Source organism: Ranitomeya imitator, chromosome 1 (genome assembly GCF_032444005.1).
Source record: "Ranitomeya imitator isolate aRanImi1 chromosome 1, aRanImi1.pri, whole genome shotgun sequence".
Taxonomy (NCBI): domain Eukaryota; kingdom Metazoa; phylum Chordata; class Amphibia; order Anura; family Dendrobatidae; genus Ranitomeya; species Ranitomeya imitator.
In genome coordinates, this window is record NC_091282.1 from 1,064,315,144 (window position 1) to 1,064,334,473 (window position 19,330).

Genomic DNA, 19,330 nt, shown 5'->3' on the forward strand with positions numbered 1-19,330 from the left:
CCATTTTGGAAAGTAGACCCCCTAAGGAACTTATCTAGAGGTGTGGTGAGCACTTTGACCCACCAAGTGCTTCACAGAAGTTTATAATGCAGAACCGTAAAAATAAAAAATCATATTTTTTCACAAAAATTATATTTTTGCCCCCAATTTTTTATTTTTCCAAGGATAAGAGAAGAAATTGGACCTCAAAAGTTGTTGTCCAATTTGTCCTGAGTATGCTGATACCCCATGTGTGGCAGTAAACCACTGTTTGGGCGCATGGGAGAGCTCGGAAGGGAAGGAGCGCCGTTTGACTTTTCAATGCAAAATTGACAGGAATTGAGATGGGACGCCATGTTGCGTTTGGAGAGCCACTGATTTGCCTAAACATTGAAACCCCCCACAAGTGACACCATTTTGGAAAGTAGACCCCCTAAGGAACTTATCTGGATGTGTGGTGAGCACTTTGACCCACCAAGGGCTTCACAGAAGTTTATAATGCAGAGCCATAAAAATAAAACAAAATTTTTTTCCCACAAAAATTATTTTTTAGCCCCCAGTTTTGTATTTTCCCTAGGGTAACAGGAGAAATTGGACCCCAAAAGTTGTTCTCCAATTTGTCCTGAGTACGCTGATACCCCATATGTGGGGGGGAACCACCGTTTGGGCGCATGGGAGGGCTCGGAAGGGAAGGAGCGCCATTTGGAATGCAGACTTAGATGGAATGGTCTGCAGGCGTCACATTGCGTTTGCAGAGCCCCTAATGTACCTAAACAGTAGAAACCCCCCACAAGTGACACCATTTTGGAAAGTAGACCCCCTAAGGAACTCATCTTGATGTGTTGTGAGAGCTTTGAACCCCCAAGTATTTCACTACAGTTTATAACGCAGAGCCGTGCAAATAAAAAATATTTTTTTTTCCACAAAAATTATATTTTAGCCCCCAGTTTTGTATTTTTCCAAGGTTAGCAGGAGAAATTGGACCCTAAATGTTGTTGTCCAATTTGTCCTGAGTACGCTGATACCCGATATGTGGGGGGGAACCACCGTTTGGGCGCATGGGAGGGCTCGGAAGGGAAGGAGCATCATTTGGAATGCAGACTTAGATGGATTGGTCTGCAGGCGTCACATTGCGTTTGCAGAGCCCCTAATGTACCTAAACAGTAGAAACCCCCCACAAGTGACACCATTTTGGAAAGTAGACCCCCTAAGGAACTCATCTTGATGTGTTGTGAGAGCTTTGAACCCCCAAGTATTTCACTACAGTTTATAACGCAGAGCCGTGCAAATAAAAAATATTTTTTTTCCACAAAAATTATATTTTAGCCCCCAGTTTTGTATTTTTCCAAGGTTAGCAGGAGAAATTGGACCCTAAATGTTGTTGTCCAATTTGTCCTGAGTACGCTGATACCCGATATGTGGGGGGCAACCACCGTTTGGGCGCATGGGAGGGCTCGGAAGGGAAGGAGCATCATTTGGAATGCAGACTTAGATGGATTGGTCTGCAGGCATCACATTGCGTTTGCAGAGCCCCTAATGTACCTAAACAGTAGAAACCCCCCACAAGTGACCCCATATTGGAAACTAGACCCCTCAATGAACTTATCTAGATCTGTTGTGAGAACTTTGAACCCCCAAGTGTTTCACTACAGTTTATAACGCAGAGCCGTGAAAATAAAAAATCTTTTTGTTTTCCCACAAAAATTATTTTTTAGCCCCCAGTTTTGTATTTTCCTTTTCCCAAGGGTAACAGGAGAAATTGGACCACAAAAGTTGTTGTCCTATTTGTCCTGAGTATGCTGATACCCCATATGTTGGGGTAAACCCCTGTTTGGGCACACTGGAGAGCTCGGAAGGGAAGGAGCACTGTTTTACTTTTTCAATGCAGAATTGGCTGGAATTGAGATCGGACGCCATGTCGTGTTTGGAGAGCCCCTGATGTGCCGAAACAGTGGAAACCCCCCAATTATAACTGAAACCCTAATCTAAACACTCCCCTAACCCTAATTTCAACGGTAACCCTAACCACACCTCTAACCCTGACACACCCCTAACCCTAATCCCAACCCTATTCCCAACTGTAAATGTAATCTAAACCCTAACCCTAACTTTAGCCCCAACCCTAACTGTAGCCCCAACCCTAACCCTAACCCTAGCCCTAACCCTAGCCCTAACCCTAGCATTAACCCTAACCCTAGCCCTAACCCTAGCCCTAACCCTAGCCCTAATCCTAGCCCTAACTCTAGCCCTAACCCTAACCCTAGCCCTAGCCCTAATCCTAACCCTAGCCCTAACCCGAAAATGGAAATAAATACATGTTTTTTATTGTTCCCTAACTAAGGGAGTGATGAAGGGGGGTTTGATTTACTTTTATAGCGGGTTTTTTACCGGATTTTTATGATTGGCAGCCGTCACACACTGAAAGACGCTTTTTATTGCAAAAAATATTTTTTGCAATACCACATTTTGAGAGCTATAATTTTTCCATATTTTGGTCCACAGAGTCATGTGAGGTCTTGTTTTTTGCGGGACGAGTTGACATTTTTATTGAAAACATTTTCGGGCATGTGACATTTTTTGATCGCTTTTTATTCCGATTTTTGTGAGGAAGAATGACCAAAAACCAGCTATTCATGAATTTCTATTGGGGGAGGCGTTTATACCGTTCCGCATTTGGTAAAATTGATAAAGCAGTTTTATTCTTCGGGTCAGTACGATTACAGCGATAACACATTTATATCATTTTTTTATGTTTCGGCGCTTTTATACGATAAAAACTATTTTACAGAAAAAATAATTATTTTGGCATCGCTTTATTTTCAGGACTATAACTTTTTTATTTTTTTGCTGATGATGCTGTATGGCGGCTCGTTTTTTGCGGGACAAGATGATGCTTTCAGCGGTACCATGGTTATTTATATCTGTCTTTTTGGTCGCGTGTTATTCCACTTTTTGTTCGGCGGTATGATAATAAAGCGTTGTTTTTTTGCCTCGTTTTTTTTTTTTTTTCTTACGGTGTTTACTGAAGGGGTTAACTAGTGGGACAGTTTTATAGGTCGGGTCGTTACGAACGCGGCGATACTAAATATGTGTACTTTTATTGGTTTTTTTTTTTATTTAGATGAAGAAATGTATTTATGGGAATAATATATATATTTTTTTTTCATTATTTTGGAATATTTTTTTTTTTTTTTTACACATTTGGAAAAAATTTTTTTCAACTTTTTTACTTTGTCCCAGGGGGGGACATCACAGATCAGTGATCTGACAGTTTGCACAGCACTCTGTCAGATCACTGATCTGACTAGCAGTGCTGCAGCCTTCACAGTGCCTGCTCTGAGCAGGCTCTGTGAAGCCACCTCCCTCCCTGCAGGACCCGGATCCGCGGCCATCTTGGATCCGGGGCTCGAGCAGGGAGGGAGGTGAGGAGACCCTCGCAGCAACGCGATCACATCGCGTTGCTGCGGGGGGCTCAGGGAAGCCCGCAGGGAGCCCCCTCCCTGCGCGGTGCTTCCCTGCACCGCCAGCACATCGCGATCATGTTTGATCGCGGTGTGCCAGGGGTTAATGTGCCGGGGGCAGTCTGTGACCGCTCCTGGCACATAGTGCCGGATGTCAGCTGCGATAAGCAGCTGACACCCGGCAGCGATCGGCGGCGCTCCCCCCGTGAGCGCTGCCGATCGCTATGACGTACTATCCCGTCCAGGGTCAGATAAGCCCAGGGCACCTCGACGGGATAGTACGTCTAAGGTCACAGAGGGGTTAAGCAATGCGGCCAGCTTTTGAGTGATGTTTGCAAGCTAGAAGGGCTTGCTCACGTGTGTGTATTCATCGGACGAGTGCTATCCAATGTTATACTGAAGCAATGCACTGGGACCAATGTTACACTATGGGACAGTGCAGATCTGCAATTTTTTTCTTGTACAAATCCCAGCATGCTGCGAATAGTTCCGCCAATCGACTCACATGCACCCATATTAGTCTACGGGTGCGTGTAAAACAGCGGACTGCACGTGAATGTCATTTGAGTGCAGTCCATTTTGCATGGTCATGCACAATTGATAAAATGGAGCAATTAAGTTTTCAGTCTTCTCCATACCTGTGATACAATCCTAACATGTGGGAGAGCCTGATCACACTAAACTGGCACTCTGATCAGAGTTTGCACTAAGTGTCATTACCACAATCGAACAGATTCTCTTACAGGACAGAATCAATGATCATGTGACCCCGGCCTAACTGTTTTCAAGTCCATGCTCATTGCTTAGGCGACCAATTACACGAGGTGGTCGGTAACCTAGGCAACAAGCAGTAAACAATAGAATTAAAAATTCTTCAATTCCTTCAATTCTTAAAAATGGAGAAGTTTTTTTTAATAAGAAGTAATTAAAAAATGAGTTTGGCTGGTTAAACAAATTTTAACAATATAATGTAGGAATGGCGGCATGATGACAAAGTATGACAGACTTTCTGCCTTACAGCACTGGGGACTTGGGTTAGAATCTCATAAAGGACAACATCTGCATAAAGATTATATGTTAACCTTGGGGTTTTGCTGGTTTCCTGATTTATTTCCATACTGCAAAATAATACTTATAGGATGTAGAATATTTTGACAATATCTAAGTAATGATGTATAATATTATAAAGAATTACTGCAAGATGAATTCCTCTGTCTACCAAGTGTATCAAATGAAGCCAATATAACACTACCAGCTGTTTAAAGCAGAGGTCCCCAACTCCAGTCCTCAAGGCCCACCAACAGGTCATGTTTTCAGGATTTCCTTAGTCTTGCCCAGGTAATAATTGCATCACCTGTGCAATGCAAAGGAAATCCTGAAAACATGACCTGTTGGTGGGCCTTGAGGACTGGAGTTGGGGACCTCTGGTTTAAAGCATTATAAAAAAATCTATGCAAAAAATCCAGTAAACAACTTTGGCTATAAACCAAAAAAGAGAGTTTCCAAATATTTTTCACAACTCTTTTTATGGAACGGATACTGTATTATGATTCCAACATCAAAGTACTGCATGTGAGTGGATTTTTAACAAACCCTTTTAACAAACTACAAAAAGTTTAAAAGGCAGCAGAAGTGCAGTGGTTCCAATGACCAAGTGATTAAAATGAGAATTATTATGCAAATTATCCCTGAGGAATGAAGCCGCGAGCTTTTGATACGCATTGGATTTCGGACCACAAGCCCTCTTTTCACCCGATTATCTGTATGGGGTGATGTCACTATTTTGACCCATCAATGGTGTACCGCCGCTCGGGTCACCATGGCAATGATTGGAACCTGCGTCATGCCGTGGGGTCTCAAATCCAAAGGCAGAGGGGCTGTCAGCCCTCTGCCGGCTCGCAGAATGCTGCCACCTCGTTCGATTGCATTTCGGGGGTTCAAGTTCTGGGAGCAGTCTGTGACCACTCCTGGCAATTAGTGCCAGGTGTCAGCTGTCAGAATCTGCTGACACTCAGCAGTGATCATCCACACATAACCCCTGTGCATGGGCAATCGCGCAGACGTAATAATCCGTCCCTGGTCAAAAAAGTCCATGGCACATGGACAGATTATTATGTCTAATATCAGAAAGGGGTTAAAATTAGACATAATTTTAGAGATATTAGACATTATTTTGAGAGTAATACTTAGAATACATATTCTGATGCTGTTTTTAAGCCTCATTCTGAGTCTCATAGATTTACATCGAGAGAGTAACCATGGCTCAACAAAGTGATCTGGCAAGTTACAAATGTGGTCACTTGGATCCAGAGCAGAACAGAACACTGTTGAAACTGGGAGAAGATGACCTGTGAATATATTAATACCTTCATCAGACTCCCACAAACGATTCCTAAAAAGAGTCAAATGAAAAGAAAATTAGAAGAGGGAGGGTTTAAGTAAGTTTTTCATCTATGAAACAATTGCTTATTGTTAATCATTAGAATAGAATATTATTTTTAGCCATTCAAAAATGGGCAGTTGACACAGCACTATAATGATTCAAGCATGTGACCTAAGACCTAAAGTCAAACATTAACAATAACTAACAGGAAGAAAATTCGAAAATAAAAAAATGAGGTACTCATATATCTGTTGTAAGGCCCTTGGAGAGGGAATTTACAAACTACAGTGGGAGCATACCCAATGTATATTGCTACTGATAGGGGCTCCAAGTGTTTGAAGGCTTTGTAATGTTAACTTTAACCCCTTTACCCCCAACGTGGTATGCACGTTAATGACCGGGCCGATTTTTACAATTCTGACCACTGTCCCTTTATGAGGTTATAACTCTGGAACGCTTCAACGGATCCCAGTGATTCTGACACTGTTTTCTCGTGACATATTGTACTTCATGATAGTGGTAAAATTTATTTGATATTACCTGCGTTTATTTGTGAAAAAAATGGAAATTTGGCGAAAATTTTGAAAATTTCGCAATTTTCCTACTTTGAATTTTTATGCAATTAAATCACAGAGATATGTCACAAAAAATACTTAATAAGTAACATTTCCTACATGTCTACATCAGCACAATTTTGGAACCAAAATGTTTTTTTGTTAGGGATTTATAAGGGTTAAAAGTTGACCAGCAATTTCTCATTTTTTCAACACCATTTTTTTTTAGGGACCACATCTCATTTGAAGTCATTTTGAGGGGTCTATATGATAGAAAATACCCAAGTGTGACACCATTCTAAAAACTGCACCCCTCAAGGTGCTCAAAACCATATTCAAGAAGTTTATTAACCCTTCTGGTGCTTCACAGGAATTTTTGGAATGTTAAAATAAAAATGAACATTTAACTTTTTTTCACAAAAAATTTAATTCAGCTCCAATTTGTTTTATTTTATCAAGGGTAACAGGAGAAAATGGACCCCAAAAAGTTGTTGTACATTTTGTCCTGAGTACACCGATACCCCATATGTGGGGTAAACCACTGTTTGGGCGCATGACAGAGCATGAAAGCAAAGGAGCGCCATTTGACTTTTCAAGGCAAAATTGACTGGAATCGAGATGGGACACCATGTTGCGTTTGGAGAGCCCCTGATGTGCCTAAACATTGAAACCCCCCACAAGTGACACCATTTTGGAAAGTAGGCCACCTAAGGAACTTATCTAGAGGTGTGGTGAGCACTGTCACCCACCAAGTGGTTTAGAGACGTTTATAATGCAGAACTGTAAAAATAACTTTTTTAATTTTTTGTTGATGATGCTGTATGGCGGCTCGTTTTTTGTGGGACAAGATGACGTTTTCAGCGGTACCATGGTGATTTATATCTGTCTTTTTGATCGCGTGTTATTCCCCTTTTTGTTCGGCGGTATGATAATAAAGCGCTGTTTTTTGCCTCGTTTTCTTTGTTTTTTTTCTTATGGTGTTTACTGAAGGGGTTAACTATTGGTCCAGTTTTATAGGTCGGGTCATTATCGATGCAGTGATACTAAAATGTGTACTTTTATTGTTTTTTTTATTTAGATAAAGAAATGTATTTATGGGAATAATATTTTTTTTTCATTATTTAAGATTTTTTTTTTTTTTACACACAGGGGTGGACATCACAGATCACTGATCTGACAGCTTGCACAGCACTCTGTCAGATCACCGATCTGTCTCAGAGCACTGCAGCCTTACCAAGCACCTGCTCTGAGCAGGCACTTGGTAAGCCACTTCCCTCCCTGCAGGACCCGGAAGCTGTGGCTATATTGGATCGGGCCTGCTGCAGGGAGGGGAGGTAAAGAGACCCTCGCAGCAACGCGATCACATCGCGTTGCTGCGGGGGTCTCGGGGAAGCCCGCAGGGAGCCCCCTCCCTGCGCGACGCTTCCCTACACTGCCGGCACACCGCAATCATGTTTGATCGTGGTGTGCCAGGGGTTAATGTGCCGAGGTGGTCCGTGACCGCTCCTGGCACATAGTGCCGGATGTCAGCTGCGATAAGCAGCTGACACCCGGCCGCGATTGGTCGTGCTCCCCCCGTGAGCGCGGCCGATCGCGTATGAAGTACTATCCCGTCGGTGGTCATACGGGCCCACCCCACCACGACGGGATAGTACGTCATATGACAGAAAGGGGTTAATAAGAAAAAGGTTCCATTTTGCTTTTTGCTATGAGGCCTGTAAATATTTATATGTCACAATACCTCTCACTAGTAGTGATGAGAGAATGTGCTCGGATAACGTTTTATCCATCACCTTAGGATGTTATCCAAGCATTTGGGAGTGCTAACAAAGAGGCAATCCCCACATTTGTTGAGGCTTTCTAACAGTCGCAAATCGTACAGCAATAAGGACTGGAGCATAATATACGAGAATTGCAAGATAACACCCGAGCATGCTTGGATAAGACGTTATCTGAGCACGTTCACTCATCACTATCTAATCTAATCACTATCTCATCTTAGAATTTTACTGTACTTTTCTTAAACCAAGACTTTTGTTTATTGTTTTACTAAAGAGGAAGACTCTGCTGTGCTTTCCTGAAGTGTATCATGATGACATAGAGTGGCATGTAAATGTTTGGGACCCCTGGTCAAAATTACTGCTATTGTGAAGATTAACCCCTTCACCCCAAAGCCTGTTTTCACCTAAGTGACAGGGCCAATTTTTACAATTCTGACCACTGTCACTTTATGAGGTCATAACTCTGAAACGCTTCAACGGATCCTGGTGATTCTGACACTGTTTTCTCGAGACATATTGTACTTCATGATAGTGGTAAAACTTCTTCGATATGACTTGCATTTATTTGTGAAAAAAACAAAAATTTGTCGGAAATTATGAAAATTTAGCAATTTTCAAACTCTTAGTTTTTATGCCCTTAAATTAGAGAGTTATATCACATAATATAGTTAATAAACAACATTTCCCACATGTCTGCTTTACATCAGCACAATTTTGGAACCATAATTTTTTTTTGTTAGGACGTTATAAGGGTTAAAAGTTGACCAGCGATTTCTCATTTTTGCAACAAAATTTGCAAAACCATTTTTTTACGGACCACCTCACACTTGAAGTGACTTTGAGGGGTCTATATGACAGAAAATGCCCAAAAGTGACACCATTCTAAAAACTGCACCCCTCAAGGTACTCAAAACCACGTTCAAAAAGTTTATTAACCCTTCAGGTGCTTCACAGGAATTTTTTGAATGTTTAAAAAAATTGAACATTTAACTTTTTTTTCACAAAATTTTTACTTCAGGTCCAATTTGATTCATTTTACCAAGGGTAACCGGAGAAATTGGAGCACAAAAGTCATTGTACAATTTGTCCTGAGTACGCCGATACCCCATATGTGGGGGTAAACCACTGTTTGGGCACATGGCAGAGCTCGGAAGGGAAGGAGCGCCATTTGACTTTTCAATGCAAGATTTGCTGGAATTGAGATCGGAGCCCATGTCACGATTGGAGAGCCCCTGATGTGCCTAAACAGTGGAAACCCCCACAAGTGACACCATTTTGGAAAGTAGACCCCCTAAGGAACTAATCTAGATGTGTGGTGAGCACTTTGAACCTTCAAGTGCTTCACAGAAGTTTATAATGTAGAGCCGTTAATTTTCACAAAAAATGATCTTTTTGCCCCAAATTTTTTATTTTCCCAAGGGTAAAAGGATAAATTGGACCCCAAAAGTTGTTGTGCAATTTGTCCTGAGTACGTCGATACTTCATATATGGGGATAAACCACTGTTTGAGCACATGGCAGAGCTCGGAAGGGAAGGAGTGCCATTTGACTTTTCAATGCAAAATTGGCTGGAATTGAGATCGGACGCCATGTCGCATTTGGAGAGCCCCTGACGTGCCTTAACAGTGGAAACCCCCCACAAGTGACCCCATTTTTGGAAAGAAGACCCCCTAAGGAACTTATCTAGATGTGTGGTGAGCACTTTTAACCCCCAATTGTTTCACTAAAGTTTAGAATGTAGCATTGTGAAAATTAAAAAATCATTTTTTCTTTCCACAAAATGATGTTTTAGCCCGCAATTTTTTTTTCCCAAGGGTAACAGGAGAAATTGGACCACAAATGTTATTGTCCAATTTGTCCTGAGTACGCTGATACCCCACATGTGGGGGGGAACCACCGTTTGAGTGCATGGCAGAGCTCGGAAGGGAAGGAGCACCGTTTGAAATGCAGACTTAGATGGAATGGACTGCAGGTGTCATGTTGCATTTGCAGAGCCCCTGATGTACCTAAACAGTGGAAACCCACCACAAGTGACCCCATATTGGAAACTAGACCCCCCAAGGAACTTATCTAGATGTGTTGTGAGAGCTTTGAACCAACAAGTGTTTCACTACAGTTTATAACGCAGAGCCGTGAAAATAAAAAATATTTTTTTTTCCACGAAAATGATATTTTATCCCCTATGTTTTTATTTTCCCAAGGGTAACAGGACAAATTGGACCCCAAAAGTTGCTGTCCAACTTGTCCTGAGAACGCTGATACCCCATATGTTGGGGGGAACCACTGTTTGGGTGCACGGCAGAGCTCGGAAGGGAAGGAGCGCCATTTGAAATGCAGACTTAGATGGATTGGTCTGCAGGCGTCATGTTGCATTTGCAGAGCCCCTGATGTACCTAAACAGTAGAAACCCCCCACAAGTGACCCCATATTGGAAACTAGACCCCCCAAGGAACTTATCTAGATGTGTTGTGAGAGCTTTGAACCAACAAGTGTTTCACTACAGTTTATAACGCAGAGCCGTGAAAATAAAAAATTTTTTTTTTCCACGAAAATGATATTTTATCCCCTATGTTTTTATTTTCCCAAGGGTAACAGGACAAATTGGACCCCAAAAGATGTTGTCCAACTTGTCCTGAGAACGCTGATACCCCATATGTTGGGGGGAACCACTGTTTGGGCACACAGGAGAACTCGGAAGGGAAGGAGCCCTGTTTTACTTTTTCAAAGCAGAATTGGCTGGAATTGAGATCGGACGCCATGTCGAGTTTGGAGAGCCCCTGATGTGCCTAAACAGTGGAAACCCCCAATTATAACTAAAACCCTAACCCCAACCCTAACCCTAGCCCTAACCCTAACCCTAGCCCTAGCCCTAACCCTAGCCCTAACCCTAGCCCTAACCCTAGCCCTAGCCCTAACCCTAGCCCTAACCCTAGCCCTAACCCTAGCACTAATGGGAAAATGGAAATAAATACATTTTTTTACATTTTATTATTTTTCCCTAACTAAGGGGGTGATGAAGGGGGGTTTGATTTACCGTTTTGGCGCTTTTACACAATAAAAACTATTTTATACAAAAAAATAATTGTTTTTGCATCGCATTATTCTGAGAGCTATAACTTTTTTATTTTTCTGCTGATGATGCTGTGTGGCGGCTTTTTTTTTGCGGGACAAGATGACGTTTTCAGCGGTACCATGGTTATTTATATCCGTCGTTTTGATTGCGTGTTATTCCACTTTTTGTTCGCCTGTATGATAATAAAGCGTTGTTTTTTGCCTTGGTTTTTTTTTTTTTTTTTTGCGGTGTTCACTGAAGGGGTTAACTAGTGGGATAGTTTTATAGAGCGGGTCGTTACGGGCGCGGCGATACCAAATATGTGTACATTTATTGTTTGTTTGTTTTTTACATAAATAAATGGATTTATTGGGAAATGTTTTTTTTTTTTTATTTGGGGATTTTTTTTTATTTTTTTTTACACATTCTATTTTTTTTTTTTTTACTTTCTAACATTGTCCCAGGGTGGGACATCTCTGTATTAGATCAGATCGTTGATCTGACACTGTGCATAGCACACTGTCAGATCAACGATCTGACATGCAGTTTAGCTGGCTTCCAGCGCCTACTCTCAGCAGGCGCCGGCTAGCCAGGTCACTTCATGACCCGGAAGGAGTCCGGAGGCCATCTTGGATCCGGGGACTCCTTCCGGGTCACCGGAGCAACGCGATCTCATTGCGTTGCTCCGGTGGGAGAGCGCAGGGAGCCCCCGTCCCTGCGCGATCCCCCTCTATGCCACTGTCACTACTGACAGCGGCATCAGAGGGGTTAAATGCCCGCGATCGGCGATAGCGCCGATCGTGGGCATTGCTGCGGGGTGTCAGCTGTCGTATACAGCTGACACCAGCACCCGATCACCGCGGCGCTCAGCGCGAGACCGCGGTGATCAGTGCGCCGTACTAGTACTGCTGCTGGCACTAATGCAGTGCCGGCAGCGCAGTACTAGTACGGCGCATGTCGCGAAGGGGTTAAATGATTTCTAAAATCCTAGAGTTAAATATGACACATCCTTTGTATCTAAGGCAAAAAAAAAAATATATATATATATATATATATATATAGTTACATTTAAATAAAATAATTAAAATAAATAAAATGGGAAGATGCAAAAGTTTTGGCACACTTGGAGATTTGTGTGCTCAGATAACTTTAAGGGCAGTCCCACACGTCCAGATAATTCCGGTACCGGAAAAAATTGGTACCGGAATTATCCGTGTCCGTGTGCCCCTGCGTTTCTGTGGCACATCAGTGTGGCACACATGCGGCACACGTGTGCCGCCCGTGTGCCCACTGGGTACCACATGGAGCGTGCAGGAGACAGCGCTAAAGTTTAGCGCTGTCCCCAGCATCGTGCTGAAACCGCGATTCATATCTTCTGTGCAGCAGCGTTTGCTGCAGAGAAGATATGAATAATCCTTTTTTTTTAAGTTTATCGTGTATAAAATAAAGGTCCATGTCCCCACCCCCTGTGCGCCCCCCCGCTGTTCTGAAAATACTCACCCTGCTCCCTCGTTGGCTGTCGCTGCTTCCTCTCCTGGTCGCACCTTCTACTGTATGCGGTCACGTGGGGCCGCTCATTTACAGTCATGTAACCTTGTCCTCTAACCTTGTACCTAAAACAGAAGCCATGGGTTCTTCTAAACAGCTGCCTAGCACTCTGAAAATAAAAATGGTGGAAGCCCACAAAGCATCGGCTATAAGAAGATAGCAAAGCATTTTCAAGTTTCCCATTATTTAATTTGAAATGTAATTAAATGCTCTCAGTGGGAAAAAAAAGATAATCTTTTAGTCATGATACCTTTTAATGCCTAATAAAAATAAAATAAACTAGGTTACAAAGCAATCTTTCGAAACTTCTTAGGTCTCTACATCAGGCTAGATATAACAAAGTATCTGAAGAAACATATTTAAAAAATATATGCACAAAAAGATCAGAAAAAACAGAGGCATGGCATAATGTTAGCCATCTACTGTAAATGTTTCATAACTACAAAATTATCTGTGTTTAACACTGAGAGCATTGTTTTTTAACTGCCTAACATGGTACCAAACACTTTTTTCTTTTAACTAAATGTAATTAAGAAATGGCAGATAACAGGAATAGTGGAGGTCAGGATAAGGTCTGGAGGAAAAAGCTAAATTTCAGTGAGAGCAGCTCCATAAATTGCTGGAGCGGCAATTCAGAACCACCGCATATCTGTATAAGATCTCCAGAAAGATTTTTCACATTCTGGTGTTGTGCATTATTCTACTGTTTAGAGACACCTGCACAAATATGGCATTCATGGAAGAGTCATCAGAAGAAAACCTCTCCTGCATTCTCTCCATAAAATTTAGTGTCAGAAGTAGGCAAAAGAACACTGTAGTGCAGCGCTAGGACACTGTGCAGTGATGAGACAGTGACCCCGCAAAATTCAAAGCAAAACGTCTCTTTAATATTCAACTAAAAAAAAACAGCACACGATATCCTCCGGATTGCAGCGGGGAAACATATTCTTACAGTTTGGATTACAGTCACTAAACACACTAGCCCACCTCTGACCTTTTGCCGTGTCTCTTTACTCACAGCATTGCACAGAACACGATAACATCTGGATCGCAGCCGGGAACCGTATCTTAAAGTTTTGCAGCCAATAAACATGCTAGTCCACCTCTGAGACCAGTTGCCGTGGGTGACTGCACCACTGTGTATGCTGTGGGCGCCAGGCCTCTCAGCTGCCTTGGCTGTTTGGCTCTGCTGGCCTGTGTTGCCTCACACAGGTGGAGCTTCTGCAGAGCCTTCTGCCCTGTACTCCTCCAAACACTAGACTGACACTGACTCTGAACTTGACACACCCAACCATATACTTCAGGGTTTTTAACTGGAAACTGTGGCCTTCAGCCACATGGAAACTCAGCCAGGAATGAAACAGACTGCACGACTACGATCCTGCAGTTTGTTTCAAAACACAAAAGCCCAGAGCAGGTTTTCCCTAAATCTGCGTTGGACACATAGCATGCCCAGGACCAAAATTTATTTTTATTATGCATTGCAATCATAGCTACACCTATGACTGCAATGCACTCCCATGGCCTCAATAATCCTTCGTGCGCATCCTAGGGGGGGAACACACAGCAACCTCTACATGTGACACCGGTCACTGCCTCACAACATGTAAACAAGCCTGGTACATTTTGGAAACAAGTCCTGTGGACCAATGAAGTTAAAATATAACTCTTTGGCCACAATGCTCAAAAGGTATGTGTGGAGAAAAAAAGGCACAGAATTTCAGGAAAAGGACATCTCACCAAACCGTAAGCATGGGGGTGGATCAATCATGTTTTGAGGTTGTGTTGGAGCCAATGACAAGGGGAACATTTCATGGGTGGAGGGAAGAATGGATTAAATGAAATTTTTACAAATTCTTGATGCAAACATAACACCATCTGTGAAAAGCTGAAGTTGAAAAGATGATGGCTTCTAAAATGTTTCTAAACACACAACAAAATCTACAGTAGACTACTTCAAAAGGTGCAAACTGAAGGGTTTACGATGACCCTCAAAGTACCCTGATCTGAACATCATTGAAAATCTGTGGCTAGACCTCAAACTTTCAATGCATGCAAGATGACCCAGGAATTTCAAAGAACTGGAAGAATGTTCCAAAGAAGAATGGATGAAAATCCCTCAATCAAGAATAGAAGAACCCCTGGCTGGCTACAGAAAGTGTTTACAAGCTGTGATACTTGCAAAAAAGGTGCTACTAGGTACTAACCATGCCAAGTGCCAAAACTTTTGCATTCACTCATTCAGCTTTCTGTAATTTTTAAAATGTAAAAGATGACAAATTGCTGAAACCTTTTTAGCACCTTTTGCGACTGTTTCTATAAAATGCTATTTTTTTTTGCTCTAAAACTTGCAAAAATGGTTAAAGCCAGATAAAAGACCATTTGTGACTTTTGCACAAAATTCTCAAACCACATGCCCCTTTTGATGAATATATTGCAAACAAATATCAGCTAATGCTTCATGCTTAACCCCTTCCTGTCCTCGGACGGAATGGTACGTCTGAGAACAGAACCCCTGCTTTGCTGCGGTCTCCAGCGGTGAGCCGGCATCAAAGCTGGGACATGTCAGCTGTTTTGTACAGCTGACATGCGCCCGCAATAATGGCAGGTGGAATCGCGATCCCTCCGATGCTATTAACCAGTTAAATGCTGCTGTCAAACTCTGACACCTGAAGACACAAAAGAGAATAGTAAAACCAAAAACACTCAGTTTGAAAAAATGTTGCAGTAATCCGCAAGTGCTAGTAAAAGATGTAAAAAACAGGGTATTTGGTTGATACGTTTTTTGCAAAAAATGTATACTAAGCTGCTCTACCAATCTTCACGGTATACCCTTATCAGAGCAGTCCTAACTAATGTATGCAATCCCTATCTGATGTATTTAAAAACCTGATCATCTGTATATAACCTGTGTGAACAGGGTTCAGAGAGGAAAAATCCATGTGTGCATACAGGGTAGAACAGCTTTTGTGCAGATAGCCCAAGAGGAGTGGTGGAACTCCCCAGTCTTGTAGACACAAGAGAACAATTATGGAAACAGGAACACATGGGCTACTTGCACAGTGAACAAGTCTGTATGATCATGTTCACACACCACCAAGAAACCTGAAGACACAAAAGAGAATAGTAAAACCAAAAACACTCAGTTTGAAAAAATGTTGCAGTAATCCGCAAGTGCTAGTAAAAGATGTAAAAAACAGGGTATTTGGTTGATACGTTTTTTGCAAAAAATGTATACTAAGCTGCTCTACCAATCTTCACGGTATACCCTTATCAGAGCAGTCCTAACTAATGTATGCAATCCCTATCTGATGTATTTAAAAACCTGATCATCTGTATATAACCTGTGTGAACAGGTTTCAATTATGTTTCCATAATTGTTCTCTTGTGTCTACAAGACTGGGGAGTTCCACCACTGCAACATTTTTTCAAACTGAGTGTTTTTGGTTTTACTATTCTCTTTTGTGTCTTCAGGTTTCTTGGTGGTGTGTGAACATGATCATACAGACTTGTTCACTGTGCAAGTAGCCCATGTGTTCCTGTGTCAAACTCTGACAGCAGCATTTAACTAGCACTTCCGGCCATCGTGCAGGAATTGCGTGCATTGATGACCCCCGTCTCATGATCGGGGGTCAGCGATGCATCTTCACGACAACCAGAGGTCTCCTGAAGACCTCTATGGTTGTTGATGCCAGATTGCTGTGAGCACCACCCTGTGGTCGGCGCTCATAACAATACTGTAATTTAGCTGCATAGGAGTGATCTGAGCATCGCTCCTATGTAGCAGAGCCGATCAGGCTATGCCAGATCTAGTCTCCCATGGAGGCTATTGAAGCCTGGCAAAAGTAACAAAAAATGTTTTAAAAAATATTAAAAAGTATAAAAATATAAATTTCAAATCACCCCCCTTTCGCCCCATTCAAAATAAAACAATAAAAAAAAAACCCATACACATATTTGGTATTGGTGAGTTCAGAAATGCCCGATCTATCAATAAAAAGAAAGGATTAACCTGATCGCTAAATGGCGTAAAGAGAAAAAAAATTCAAAATGCCAGAATTAAATTTTTTTCGTCGCCGTGACATTGCATTAAAATGCAATAATGGGCAATCAAAAGAACGTATCTTCACCAAAATGGTATCATTAAAAATGTCAGTTCGGCAGGCAAAAAATAAGCCAGACCCCAGATCACGAAAAATGGAAACGCTACAGGTAACGGAAAATTGCACAATTTTGTTTTAGCAAAGTTTGGAATTTTCTTCACCACTTAGATAAAAAATAACCTAGACATGTTTGGTGTCTATGAACTTGTAATGACCCGGAGAATCATAAGGGCTGGTCAGTTTTAGCATTCAGAGAACCTAGCAAAAAAAGACAAACAAAAAACCAGTATGGGATTGCACTTTTTTTGCAATTTCATCGCACTTGGAATTTTTCTCCCATTTTCTAATACATGGCATGCTTAAACTAATGATGTCGTTCAAAAGTACAACTTGTCCCACAAAAAATTAGCCCTCATATGGTCATATTGACGGAAAAATAAAAAAGTTAAGGCTCTGGGAAGAAGGGGATCGAAAAATTAAAACGCAAAACCGAAAAAAGCTGGGGACATTAAGGGGTTAAAGAAGCACAAAGGATGAATTGGCCCTTATTCCTTTGTAATAAACATATACTGTACAAAGTTCACCACTGGCAGTTGTTGTGATTTTTCAAAGAAAAACAAAAGTGAATGCCCGGAAGCCACGTTTCTACCTTTGATCTTGCCTGTATATGACAATAGAAGGCTATTTATTCATATGCTGTCCACCTACAGCCATTCTGCCCACTCAATAGTATGGGCTATTGGAAACATTCATTTTTAATGTTGACAGATAAACTCCAAACATGATACCAATGATAATCATCAATCAAATATAGTTGTTGCATCTCTTGTCTACACACACAGGGATGATTGCTAGATGAAGTCATATTGCTGAGAGTGCTTTAGAAACCATCACCCTTTACAGGCTCAAATTCACCATTGCATTTTGTGAATTTGAAGACAATGATCCAATGTGACCTTAGTTTACCTTGTCAGATTAGCAGTCCTCGTGAATGGTCAACGTTTTAATATCAAAGAATTGCCCCTTTGATCATCTGAACATTCGTTTAGTTACTTGATTGCAATTTCATATCACAGAAGGAGGCTGAATCATTGGTGACATAGGTGTCCATTCTGATTTATGTCTGTATTTTTGGCTATGCAATTGAGTACTTAGACAATATTCCAACCATGAGAAAGAAATAGCTTTAACTGTCTAATTTGAGTGAATATAATAGGTTGTAATTATAATGACTAAATGTAATAATTTTGCGTTCAAAATTTACAATGTCTGGTTATTTTCACAGCATGTGCTAAATTCTATATAGAAGTATAACTTTTATTACATTGAATATTTAATGTACAGTTTTATATATTTAGTATAAGCATAAAGTAAACTTTATTTTTATGCCAGGTTGGCAAAAAATCTCCAGCCATAGTCACATAAGTCATCAAATTAATGTCATACATGTAAAAACTATTGCCTTAAGTCAGATATTTAACAATGCAAAATGAGTGGAAACATTCAAAAAGCAAAGTCAATAATAGTTTATTCTTATACTAGAAGGAAATGGAAAATGTGTTGCTGTCAATTACTGGACAAGAAGACCTTCTATACAGTGTTTCTCAACTACTTCAAGCCAAGTACTCCTTAGTGACAAAACATTTCACCTGTTTACCCAAAGGACAGACTCAGCACTGTGAAATGGAATAGAAATGTTTTGCATCTTGCCCTACCTATTTGGTACATACTTCAAACCGTGACTTGTCATAGTGGCACATACTATGCCCACTCAATATTATAGTAATACTATAAAGTGCCCTTTGAATATAATGGCTCTACCTGAATGTAACAATGCCACTGTTTGGCATTATCATGATGGTGCAATGATGCCACATGGATTTAATAATGAATATGACAATATAGCAACATGAACATAACCTTCATGGTGCAACATGAATATAAGAATGCCACTGTGTGGCATTTTTATTTTTGGCATGTGAAAACCTCAAAAAACACAATTAAAATATAGAATAACCAGTTCCAGGGAACTTCTGAAAGGGCACAAAGCAATATCAGGGCTGATAAAATTTCTGGTAAGATGAAGAGGTGCCTGGTAGTTGGTAAAGGAAGGTCAAGGTCATGAAGGGTATGGACATACAGGAAGGCCAGCAAAGTACTTTACATGGTGGGTCAGTATGGGAAAGTGTAAGAGAAATTAGGAATGCTGCAATTTTCACAAATCTAGTGGCAGAAAGCACATAACTACTAGTTGTAGCATGTATTAGTGATAGAGTGAGGCGACTGCTTTAGAGGTGATTGAAATACAGTGCCAGTATTGTGGAGCACAGTGTTAGCATGAGGTGGAAGTGAGAGGAGACAACCTGGACATGATATGGGTTGTCTCTTCTTCCCATTAAATGGGTAGACAATCAATATTAGAATCACTGTGGGGAAAGCTGCATGGTAGATAACACTGACAGCTGCGTCA

At 41.3% G+C, this 19,330-nt stretch overlaps 1 protein-coding gene across 3 annotated transcripts in view; it reads right to left on the reverse strand.

Moving 5' to 3' along the window:
- The window catches only part of NPY1R (neuropeptide Y receptor Y1), a 217,095-nt gene that overhangs the window by 116,064 nt on the left and 81,701 nt on the right, over positions 1-19,330 (reverse strand). The window contains exon 1 of one of the 3 annotated variants that reach the window (XM_069744176.1): positions 5,807-5,834. The exons of the other annotated variants lie outside the window; for them this stretch is intronic. The gene's annotated coding sequence lies outside the window, so the exon portion shown is untranslated. Of the gene's footprint in view, positions 1-5,806; positions 5,835-19,330 lie in introns of those variants that run through there. 3 annotated transcript variants of the gene reach the window in all.